An 11,373-nucleotide genomic window follows, 5' to 3' on the forward strand; every position below is an offset into this window, starting at 1 on the left:
GATCAGGGATAAATGTCTTAATGTCATCAAACTTCAGGCTTCAGGTTCCAGGTTCTCAGAGCACTGCCAGCAAGGCTGAGCCCCGTTTTCCCATGGCTGTAACCTACTTGTTAATGTACCCCATGTATCTTTCCTCCCTTCCATCTCTGACTTTCCCATTTTCTCATTTTTGATTCCTGGGACCACTTTCCAAATAAACTGGGTACCCAAATCCTTGTCTAGGGGTTTGATTTTGAGGAAATCCAAACCACAACACAGCTTTGGATCACGTCACAGAACCTTCCACAGATATGCCTGTAGAAGTTCCTGATGCTCTCAACAACTTTTAGAAAAGCTTTCACAGTCCATAAGGATGATAAGATGAGCCATAAGTACTGCCTTGTAAAACTTGTAAAACTTTTCTCTCTGGTGTGTGTGTGTGTGTGTGTGTGTGTAGGGCTGTGACGTAATTTTTTACTCAAGGTCATTGTCAATAAACATTATTATAAAACTGCGACAGAGGATGAGACTGCAGACATGGGGACCAACTAGAGGCAGTGAAACTCTTCCAGAAAGGAGATATGGAAGAGCTCAACAATGACAGTGACAATGATGATAGAGACAAGACAACAGATGAGAGAGACATTTGGGGAGATTTGGATACTCCTTATCATGATGGCCTGAAGCCCTACTTCCCCCTCCAGAAGAATACGATTGACATGATGAGAATAATGATACTGTAGGGAAAGTCATGCCAATGGCCTAATGAGCCTTCTCATGATGTGCCCAAGAAATCAGTTTCCTTGGAATAACTCATGCAAAGCGAAACCTACAAAGAGTGCTAAGCACTAAACATGCAATTACAGTTTTCTGAGTTTAAAATTGTGTTTGGGTATGTGATGCACAATCTCTAAAATATAATTACTGAGGAACATAGTTTAATTTGTATCAGTCACAATTTACGGCTTGTCTGTGTTTATAGAAATGATTATGGTTTGAAGCTTCTTGTGCCTTCCTTGATGCATAAAAAATGATTATCAAGCCTTCAGTCGCAGCCGCCTTCCCTGAGAATTGGCAGCAACCGGCCCTTTAATCAGGAACAAGATCCTGCTGAGCCAACGTGTGCAAATATGCAATCTCAGAACAACAGTTAACTTTTTATAATGAGAATGTTGGAAAGAACGTAGGAAAGAGCCACAGCAGAAAGTGCCCACCTAAGAGAATGCCGGTGATCAATGGCTACTGAGCGAGGGAGGCTGAGTCCACTGCTGCATTATTTTGCCACATCAGAACTCAAGACAGTTTCTACCACCAACTTATCATTTTAACACCATCACTGTTTCAAACAGACTATCACAGGATGCCCTGCCAGCCTTTTTTTCAAAAGACCTGACATGAAGGGACCTTAAAAGTTTTCAGGTTGAAGAGACAGTTGGTGATTACCCATCAACAGTGCCTTTAACTCATTGCATAACCTTAGGCAAGTCATTTAACCGCTCTGGGCAGTTTTCTCATCTCTGTAATAAGGGGGTTGAATGAAATAACACCTAAGACCCCCATCAGCTCCCCCAAATGGAGACTCTATATAAAGAGAAGCGTGGTAATTCATTGAAAATCCATTCAGTGTGGGTGCACGTGTGAGCACACACACACACACACACACACACACACACACACATTCCATTTTTTGGCTACGAAATCGCAAATGATATGTGATTTCCTCTACATGTAAGAAAGCAAAAAAAAACTGTAGACAATACATCTTGCATGTCTTTGCGTTTAATATATTGTTTAGAAACAGTTTGGTTGTGGAAAATTGTCAAAAACTTTACCAGGATGAAATCTGGTAGAAAAGAATGTGAATCTTCGAGGCCAGCGTATTACAGAGTGGAGCTGCCTCACCACCCTGTAAAAGCAATCTGTCTGGTCAACCAGCAGGCTGAACACCCTATTCTTTGGTGGATAATTAATGTTTTATTTTTCACAAGAGTAATGCAATGGGAGACAGAAGAGGAATGTAACTGCTCTTAAAAGGATGCTCAGCTTTGAATGTTGTTATTATGAGGCATTTAGATAGCCCTTCACAGGTGCAAAGTGTTCCCTGATCATCTCATTACTTTTATATGAGCTAAAAGCTGTTGAATTTGTCATCCTATACCTCAAAGCGGGTTTGAAGACAGCAAACACCTTGTTGTAGAATCATTGTGTAAGAACCACTTCCCTGTAAGTCCCTGGATAATAATAACTCTCTTGGGGAGATTTTTTTCAGCCTACCTCAGGAGTTCTCTTGAGAGCAGGAGGGCCAGGTGGGGGTGATAGGACAGGACATGCAATTTAAAATAGGTGGATTAGGACAATCATTAGAAGGTGACATTTGAACAAAGACTTGGAGGGGAGAGGAATGTAGCCCTGAGGATACCTGGACCAAGTGCCATCCAAACAGTGGGAAGATCTAAGGCAAAGATGGAAACCTGCCTGGTGAATTTGGGAAACATCAAGGTCAATGAGGCTGGATCAAGTAAGTGAAAAAATAGTAGGAAGATAAGATCAGAAAAGTAACAGGGAAATCAGGTCACGTAGACATTGTAAAGGCTTTGGCTTTTACTCTGTGTAAGATGAGGAGCCACTGGAGGGTTTTCAACTGTGGGTGATGGCGTCTTTAACAGCATCCCTCTGGCAGTGAAGTGTTGAGAATAATCTGTAGGGGGACAGGCTACGAAATGAAATGAATGAAATGAAATTAATGAAGGCAGGGAGACCAGTTAGGAAGTGATTGTAGTATTTCTGGCAATAGGACATTGTGGCTCAAAATGGGTGGAGCAGGAGAGGAGGGGAGAACCAGATTCTAGATGTATATTTTGAAGGCAGAATCAAAAGGATTCCCTAATGGTTTCAATGTGGGATATGAGAGAAAGAATCTAAACAATTCCAGGAAAACTGGCCTGAGCACCAGAAGGGTAGAATTGCCATCAACTGAGATAGGGAAGCTGTAAGTCATAGAGAAGAGATCAGGGGTCAGGTGTGGCAATGATAAATATGTATTGACAATTAGACATCCAAGCAGAAATTTCAGGTAGACAGTTGGATGTACAAGTCTAGAACTGAGGCTGGGCTTAAATCATTCATCACCGTAAGTATCCAGGTGACATTTAAAGCCGTCAAACTGGATGAGAGCAACAAGGGAGTGAGTGTGGAAGAGAAGAACCAAGTTAAGACTGGAGCCCTGAGCAGAGTCACGAGGGTGGGGAAGAGAGCACACTGGAGACAGAAGTCAAACCAGGAAAGAGCTGTAGGAGACCATGTGAGGCAAGGTTTTCACGGAAGAGAGAGAGATTGACTATATCAAATGGTGCTGAGAGGTCAAATAGAGGTGTGCTGAGAACTGATCACTGCGTGAATGAAAAATGTTGCCTGCCATATCAGTAAACAAAGGATGCTACAGCCATCAAATCATCACATGACAGCTGCCTGATGGTGAGCCCCGAGGGCACTCAGGATGGAGGCAGGATACCCTCATCTAGCAGTCAGCGCCTGCAGCCACCCACCCCCAAAAGTGCACCCTGAGAAGACTCAGGATGAGAAGCCAAGGATACTGGCCCCAGAGAGCTGAGATGCAGAGCAAAGGAACGATTTCAGTGAGCCCAGACTCTTTCATCTTCTCATATATAGAAAAACACTAAATTCCTTAACCTGAGATGTCTGGTTTTCTTTAATGTACAGCAATATTGTGATGTTCCGATACCTGGTCTTTGTTGCGAAAACCCCTGTATATCCTGGGTCCCCCCCTTGCCTCTTCGGAGCAGTCTCTCAGAGCTATCTGAGATGCTGTGTCCTGGGCTTAAGTCCTCAGTTTTGTTCACCAAATAAAACATAACTCCCAACTTTTAGGTCGTGCATTTTTTTTTAGTCAACAGTTGAGTCAGTTTTAGCACTGAGCACATCTGGAGGATGGAGAGATGAGGCAAAGGCTGCAAAAGAGAGAAAGAGGTGAGGAATCAGACTCAGGAAGTAAAAATTTTTTCAAGTAATTTTACTGCAAAGGGAAAAGGTCTGGTATCTATTAGAGAGAATACGGTCAAGAGAATGTTTTGTTTGGGTTTGGTTTTTGCTTTGTTTTTAACATGAGATACATAGCAGAAGGTTTCTATGCTGATGGGAATGATGCGGATAGAGAGACCATTTAAGTATGCCGCAGGGAGAAGGGAGACTGGCTGAAACAATGCTCTTGACTTGGTGATGGGACATCGGACACATGTGGAAGGACTGGCCATTGATAACATCGACGGTCATACTCAGGAAGTCAGGATATCTGGAAGTGGATGTTGCCAGGTATGTGGACGTGGAAACACTGGCTGATGTTCTTTATCATATTACCTAGTCATACTTCTCTCTGCTACTGCTCTTCCACTGATTCTGCAAGGTACAACCCACAAGCTACTTTCTTGGAGCCTGGAGTGTCCAATTACCTTTTGAAGTAATTAAAAAAGCCTTAAAGTCTGGCCGGACATTTCTATCAATTAAAACACATGGTTAAGGCACAAGCAAAGCAGGCATAAGAGAAGAGAGAGGAATTCAAGGTCAATAAACTTTTCTAGATTCATGAACACTGGATATCTTTCCATTTGTTTGTGTTTTTTTCTTCCTTGATTGGCCTTGGGGCATTATGCTAAGTGACATAAGTCAGAGAAAGACAAATACTGCAAGGTATCACTTACACGTACAATCTAAAAAAGCCCAATTCATAGAAGCAGATAATACATAGATGGTAGTCACCAGGGGCTGGGGGGTGGGGAATTGGAGAAGATGTCCTTAAAGGTTACAGATTTGCAACCTAGAAGATGAATAAGGTCTGAAGATCTAACTATATAATTACAGCATAGCGATTACAGTTAATGATACTGTATTATAAACTTCAGAGTATCTAAGAGAATAGACCTTAATTGATCTGACCACAGAAAAGAAATGATAATAATGTGACTTGATAGAGGTGTTAGCTGACACCATGGTGGTAATTCTATTAATATACATATATTAATATATGTCAAATTGATATATATATATTATATATCAAATTAATATATATACTATATCAAATAATACATAAATATATATCAATTGATATATAAATATAATACCTACAGTATTATGTCAATTATATCAATAAAAGTAAACAAACAAATACATAAGTATAACTAAATAAATTTCTCTAGAATCGTGCACCTAGGACATTTATTTTAAAAGAGTAATTTTTATTTCAGAAATTCAAAATAATAAAATTTTATTTTGAATTGCATATAAGAAGTACTATATATTTTTTAGTGCAGAGAAACTCTGAAAGCCTTAATTTCCCCCTGCCCCAAGGCTGCATGTTCCATTGCCAGGGAGGCAGCCTAAAAACAGCACAGAAAAAGCCACATTTTAGTAGCTAGGGGCAGAAGTAACCAGTGGCACAAATTTGAGTCTTATTAGAGGAGAGAAACTGCAAATGATATCAGAGAAACCAGAGCTCATGTCAATCGCCAGTGCATGACTGTGGTGGTGGAGCCTGGGGCATCAGGAGCAGCTGAGAAACAGTCAGGAAAATTATGACCTTCTCAGTCTCCTTCAGTAACGATCTGCTAATTTAGGGTAAAATTCTAAACCCTCCTCTGACATACAAGATTCATCCCTCTCTTTCTTCTCAGGCTCCTCCCATCACAGTATCCTTGAAATCTACAATCAACCTGTGGATTGTATTTTTTCACCTCAAGCTCTAAGCACTCTCTCTACCTGGCCTGTCCATCACAATCTGCTTTACTGGGCTAACTTCATTACCTACAGGTCTCAGCCTGATAGTGACTTCTGGCCAGAAGTCTTCCTTGACACCACAGCAATCTTGAAACAGGAAACATTTATATAGGGCTTACTCTATGCGAGTTTTTCTCCTAAGGACTCTACAGAAATTAACACATTGAATCCTCAAAAACAGCCACATTGTTATTATTGTTATCAACATCATTATTATTATCCCCATTTCATAGGCGAGAAAAATTAGACACAGAGAAGCCAAGTAATTTTCCCAAAGTCACACAGCCTATGGATGTCAGAGCCAGCATTATCAGAGTCACACCCAGCCAGCCTAGCTCCAGAACCTCGCTCTTAAACACTACTCCAGACTGTCTCTCATGAAAGGATGTTTAAGTTACAGTTTTCAAATTTTTTTTACATTTTAGTGTTTTCACATTAATACAGCATTGCCATTGGTCTCGAGTTTAGTTTTAAACAATTAAATGCTACCCCCTAAAAGTGGGCATGTGTGGTCCATTTGCTAGAGTCAATCTCAAATGGCCTCCCATGCTACCTTAGGTCAGGTAAAAACGTAAAATGTGTTTGGTTGAAAAATTTATAGTAATGATAGAAATGTATGGTGATTGCTTTATCTTCCTATTATCCAAATAACTAACAAATCCACAAACACTGGTTATTACCATTTGCAATGGCTAAATGGAAGTATATACCTCTTCATATATATGTTGGTTAGATTTATTCTCCTTTAAGATATATAATTCTACGCATTAATTAATTCGTTCATGAGGAGTCCAGCTCCCAGGTAAGAACTTGTGATTTTAAGGACCCTATGGACTGAGCTAGCTGGAAGGAAACCCTGTCATTTTCAACAACGTGGATGAACCTGGACGATATTACGTTAAGTGAAATAAGCCATACACCAAAAAATAAATACTGCACAATCTCACTTATATGGGGAATCTAAAAACGTTGAACTCATAGAAGCAGAGAGTAGAATGGTGGTTACAAGAGGAAATGTTAGTCAAAGGGTCCAAAGTTTCAGATATTCAGGATGAACAGGTTTGGAGATCTAATACACAGTACACTGATTATAGCTAATAATGCTGTATTATATACTTGAAATTTGCCAAGAAAGTAAATTTTAATTGATCTCACCCCCAAAAAAAACTCTATGAGGGATTAATTAGCTTGATTGTGGTATCATTTCACAATATATATGTATAGCAAAACATCACATTGTACATCTTAAATATATTCAACTTTTATTTCTCAATTATACCTCAATAAAGCTGGAAAAAAATTAAGGCACTACAATTGTAAGAAATTAATGCAATTATAAAGGCTTTACCTGGCAGGCCAAGCTGCCCTCCCCACGCCAGACGTGGGGCACAACCAGTGCAAGGTGAAAGTTGCAGCCAAAGACTCAAGTCCCTCTGGCTAGTCATGCTTTTTGCATAGTCGCATTCCTAGCCCAGGTGCCTTCATTCATAGGTCTCTTTAGCTGAAGCCTTAAGCCAAGTTTCCTTTCAAGCACTTCTGTCAAGGCCTCCTTCAGGGAGAAGGAGGGGGGAAGCTTGAAGACACTTTTCCCCACTCTGCCTCAGTACTCAGTGCTTTTCCACTCTTAGCCCTCCCCTTTTTACCTCCCTCCGACTCCCTGGTCCATAAGCTGTAGGGGCCTTTTGTTTGGGGCTTCCTCTGCAGTGAGACACCCCCCATCTATGCTGATCCGCCTGACCTGTACTGGTGTGCTGTTGTATGGGGGGTGGAAAGAGAATAGGGGGAGTCAACATCTACTCTGATTTGGAGGCTTGCTATCACCGCAGCCAGTAATTAAGAGCTTAATTGTTACTTGCACTGTGGCTTGTTGCTTTAATCAGCCACTCTGACAACTGATAGCTAAGTTCCTAAAAATTTATTTAATAAACATCACTGAAGTCATACTAAGAAGTATTATGAATACAGAGAAATCTACACAGTCAACATACTCTCGGTTTACACAAAGTCCACAGTCTAGGACAGTATCTCTCAAACTCAACATCAGTACCATTTGGGCCAAATGACTCTTTGTTGAAGGAGTAGGGAGGAGGCTGTGGCAGGAGTTTTACTTTAACAGCATCTCTGTTCACTGGGGAACAACAGGTCTAGAAGATCATGCCAAGCTTGAGTCTAAGTTATATACATATATATATGTGTATATATATATGTGTGTGTATATATATATATATATATATATATATATATATATATACACATATGTTAGCGCAAGTTTGTGCACCCAATGCACAGTGAGGCCAAATACACCAAAACGTCCGAGTTTGGAGCAGAGAAAGGTTTATTTCAGGGCCATGCAAGGAGATGGGTGGCTTATACCCTAAAAAGACCCGAGCTCCCCAAAGGGTTCTGGCAAAGCATTTTTAAAAGCCAGGTGAGGGAGGAGGGTCGCAGGGTATGTGACCAGCTTGTGCACAATTCTCTGATTGGCTGACGGTGAGATAACAGGATGGTGTCACAGGGGTAACATTATCAGTCCTTAGGCTCCAAGAGGACTGGGGCTATGTGCTCATGGTCATCAAATGGTTAACATCTTCCATTTTTTGGGGGGTGGGGAGGGGGCGGTTCACAGCTATAAAACCACTCAGGAAATGTGCATCCGATACTGTTATCTAGGTACTTCAGAGAGGAGCTACAGCAGAGGATATGGGGGAAGGCCTGTCCCAGAAAGGCCCCATGGGATCCTGCTCTGTTACGTATAGATAGATAGATAGATAGATAGATAGATAGATAGATAGATAGATAGATAGATAGATAGATAAACTAACTTTATATCACCCCTATGAAGCAAGTACCATTATTATCCACTTTTTATATGAGAATAATGGATCATGGATTTGTTAAATAAATCACCCAAAGTCACAGCTAGGATTTTAATCCAGACAATTTGTCTCAGTTTCAAAGCCCTCACTCTAAACTATTGCGCTGCAAGTTAGAAGAGAAGGTTCTGGGAACACAGATAAAACAAGACTAACTCTGTCAGGAGATCAAGGAAGGTTTCACAGAAGAAGCGCCATGTGATCTGAGATTACACCTCTACAAGCCAAGAAGGTTCTGCACACACTCAACATCTGGAACCAACAAAAACACCCACCACAGCTCAACTGCACACCCATTCTTGACCTGAATGCGTCTTGCTCACTTATCTTCGCCTTCACGATTAAGTTCCACTTTCCCTACTGAGATCTTTCTGAGATTTCTTTTTTTTTTTTAATTTTTATTGGAGTAGAGTTGCTTTACGATGTTGTGTTAGTTTCTACTGTACAGCAAAGTAAATCAGCTATACATATACACATATCCCCTCTTTTTTGGATTTCCTTCCCATTTAGGTCACCGCAGAGCACTGAGTTGAGTTTCCTGAGCTATACAGTAGGTTCTCATTAGTTATCTATTTTTTACATAGTATCAATAGTGTATATATGTCAATCCCCATGTCCCAATTCATCCCACCCACTTCCCCCTTGGTATCCATACGTTTGTTCTCTACATCTGTGTCTCCATTTCTGCTTTGCAAATAAGATCACCTATACTGTTTTTTTTTAAGATTCCACATATATGCGTTAATATGTGATATTTGTTTTTCTCTTTCTGACTTACTTCATTCTGTATGACAGTCTCTATGTCCAACCACATCTCTACAAATGACTCAATTTCATTCCTTTTTATGGCTGAGTAGTATTCCATTGTATATATGTGCCACATCTTCTTTATCCATTCATCTGTTGATGGACATTTAGGTTGCTTCCATGTCCTGGTTATTGTAAATAGTGCTGCAATGAGCACTGGGGTGCATGTGTCTTTTTGAATTATGAGATTTCTTAATAGAAAACTCATGACACATCTTGCTTGAATCATTCCTTTAGTAAAGACCCAATTCACCCTTCTGGCATCTTCACCATTGTTTTGTACGTCTTGTATAACTTTGTTTGTCATCTGTCATCAAAATCCTTTGGGTCAGGCACTATGTGTGGTTTGACAGAAAGAACATTTACAGTGAAGATGAATGTCATGTGTCTGAATCTCAGTTCAGCCACTTGTTATCTGTGGGCCTTAATGAGGATACCCAGGCTTCTTGATCTCCAGTTCCCTACCTATAAACAATTCAACTTACTAAATAAGACTAAACACTTAAGGTGAATTATCCATTGTACAGCACACAGTAAGTCTTTCATAAATGTCATTTCCTTTCTCGTCAACACTTTCCTTCCATATAGTACCTTGCACATTACTCAGAAAGGTGCTGCAAATGTCTTAGGAAGGGATGAAGGATTTGCTCAGACATTATCAGAATGATGCAGATGAGCTCACTCTTACAGAAAATAAGCTTCCTGGCAAAATAAACTTCTTGGCAAAATAAACTTCTTGATAAGTGAAAACAGAGGGAGAAACAAAATATGTGCAATCATCTTTTCAGGTCCTCACTGGGAACCATCTCCCAGACACCCACGCTTCCAACTGCAGAGTTCTCCCACCTCTGCTAAGATGCTCAAGGCACGCCGTGAGGTGTGTAACAAGAGGGAAGAGAAAAACTGGAGGCTCAAAAATATAAGAAACGTAGTTAATTTGAAGGGGGAAACAGACATTTCCTGCACTCCTAAAAATCAGTGTGACCCATCAGCAAAAGGAGCCTTAATGGCCAATCTAACTCTCTGTGGGCATGGATGTTACTGTTGGCACTGACTTCTTTTCTTATTATTAGTTATATGTTCTAAACATTTAAGAGGGTTTTGAAGACAGATCTATGTTGAGTCTTACTAGCTCTTTTACCTTATGTAGATTAATTAACTGCCCAGTCTCAGTTTCCTCACCTGTAAAAATTTAGAAAATGTAGCAATGCCATCAATTCTCCCCCCAACGCTTCTGTTCAGCCTTTGCCTTTAAAGAAGACCTATAGAGACCATCACTGCAACTGCCTTCTGGATCTTTTTTCTGAGCTAGCTGTTCGTGAGCACAGGGGCAGAGCAAGCCCTGAGTGCAGCAGAGTGAATGCCCCCAGGAGCCTCCTTACCCAACAACGACTGGAGAGTTGGTGGGTAACCATCATTCATACTCACCCTTTGGTTGAGATAACTCTGTATCAAGGTACCCTGCATTCCAGAATTCACAAACTGCATTCTCTAGCTGCCCACAGGATTAACTTGCTTGAAAGCATACCATTTATTTACTGCCTTCCTTTCCTTGTCTTACTCCCTCTCTCCCCTACTTGTATTTCCTGGGATCACCTTTTAAATAAACTGCTTGTTTTCTCAGGGTCAGCTTCTAGGGGAACTCCAAACACCACAGAGAATAATGGTGTGTAACACCTGAGTGACTGCATATTCAATTCTTCGCACACTCCCTAGCCCATTATATCAGTCAGAGTTCAACCAAACAATCAGAAGCAATAGGAGAAATATATACTAGGAGATGACTTATGGCAAGGAATTGGCTTATGGGAGTGTGAGGTCTGGCTAAGCAAGTTAAAAATCTGTAGGACAGGTGACCAGGCAGGCTGGAACTCTCAGGCAGGAGCTGAAGACACCCTACAAGTAGAATTTCTTCTTCAGGGAAGCC

Source organism: Balaenoptera musculus, chromosome 5 (genome assembly GCF_009873245.2).
Source record: "Balaenoptera musculus isolate JJ_BM4_2016_0621 chromosome 5, mBalMus1.pri.v3, whole genome shotgun sequence".
In the NCBI taxonomy this organism is placed as follows: Eukaryota; Metazoa; Chordata; class Mammalia; order Artiodactyla; family Balaenopteridae; genus Balaenoptera; species Balaenoptera musculus.